We start from the raw sequence: 2,009 nt of genomic DNA on the forward strand, positions 1-2,009 counted from the left end.
TCTTTCTTGCCATGTCCATCTCCCCTTGCGCCAAGGCTTCTTGCCTCACTTTTACCCACGGATCATCCCCAACTAAGGGAAGACATGGGCCAGATTCTCTTTTAGGATTTACAGTGTCAGAGTCTAAAAGACTATCACAGTCAAAAGACCCAGTATATAAATCTTGCTCCCAGGGTTCAAAATATGCATCCTCACCCTCTGTATTCTCATTCTCTGTGTTAACAGCCTGGCCGTGTTCATTATTTTGTCTTTTTATTATCTCAAAAATAATTTTCCATGCCAGTAAGAATTCTGCTGCAACCTGATCCCCTTGCGTTGCACAGGCCCATAATCTTACTCCTGCTTTATCCCGTATCAGAACTATGAATATAGTAACCAAGGCTGTGACCCACTTTAAAATTCCCTTCAAGGCATGCAAGTTAATATGGACCTTATATTTAGCTAACAGTCTTTCCATCAGTGCAAGCACTGGCTTTTCTTCCAAGGCTATTGCCCTACCCATTGCTTCCCCACAGCATAGCTTGCTCACCTCAAAGAGTCCCAAAGTCCTAGGTCAAACACATTTTGTGGTCTGAAAAAAAGTCCTTTCATTTGTCCCCATCTTAATATGTCCCCATCTGGGCAATGCTTCTGGGTTTATAGATACACCCTGCTGGTCTGCTAATCTCATTAAAAACCCATGGACCAACTATTCCACGGATACCGCAATTCCCATGGCTGCTCACCTTGTGCACACTGTTGTATCTTTTTCTTTATTTCTTCACCCTGCATCCGTTCCTTCCTTGCCTTGTGATATCCTTCTTTAAGAAGGGCATTGTCCCCACCGTTGACTGAGGCACTGTTATCACGTTGATCACGCCAATCACGGTGATAGCAGATCATGTCGGGGTCACCAGTTGTGGGGACGAATTCCCGTGCAGACCACCAGAGACAAGACAACAATCAATATGACTGGAAGTCAAGCTCAAGCTTTATTAGCAAGCAAGCCCTTATATACTCGTGTGCATTCTGAAAATAGCAGCAAGCCCTTATATACTTGATGCTATCTTGCGTTACTCTTGCACATGCTTATTTCAAAAAATAGCTCTCCTTGGTACTTTCCACAAACATTGCTACCCACACACAGCCAGTAGATAAGTTCTTGCTTTTGCAGTTCCAAAGAGTCCCTTCTTTATCAGTTTCTTCCTTAACAAGCACATTCTTTTCTTCTGGCCTTCTTGCTTTTAGACGTTGTTAAATCTTCTGACTCGAGTGCTGGGTGTACTTTTCCATTGTCAATGTGTGTGGAAAGTTCAGCAACCCTGCATACGCACCCACAGTCTTCCATGTTTACCCAGTCCTGTAATTTTCCTGTATGTTATGTAGGTGTCCGTTCCTGAGAGACATGGGAGGGAAGAGGGCCAGCTGCAGGAATCATTTTCAGTATGCTTTTTATGGAGAATTAGTAAGGATTTTGGGGAAGGTTGGTGTCTGAAGATGGATGTGGACTTAAAGGGCCCCTATAAAATCAAGTAGTAGTGGATGAGGAAGGCTTTGGCAGAAAATCTTGGAATGTGGTAGTAGTTCATGAATGCTTTCTGGCATCTCTAGAGAAAATGGTTTATTTACTCTACTAACAGATACTCTGCTCAATAAATCCAGAGAATGCGTTTGTCAACTACTACAAAGGAAAGGCTGTGTTGTTACCTTTTAAATAAAATGTTTTGCATCTTGCTGAAGCAACCCCTTCAGTTCTTCAGCTGTGTGATTTAGAGGATTGATTTATGCTTTGGGATTGAAGACTCTGCCGTTCCCTCTTTTTCTGCCACTGGGTTATGCAGATGGATTCAATCCCACTGTAGCTCAATGGCATCAGGGTGCACTGTGCGCCAGTGTCCACCAAAGCCTTATACTCTTGTGGGTCTGACGTGCCAGGCCATTGGATCCACACTGTCCAGTAAATCCGATTGTCCCTTTCCTCCACCTGGCTGGAGTCAGGGCCCCTCTAATCCTGCTCATCATCACTCACT

Source organism: Athene cunicularia (assembly GCF_003259725.1).
Source record: "Athene cunicularia isolate RWA chromosome 3 unlocalized genomic scaffold, athCun1 chr3_part1, whole genome shotgun sequence".
Lineage (NCBI taxonomy): Eukaryota > Metazoa > Chordata > Aves > Strigiformes > Strigidae > Athene > Athene cunicularia.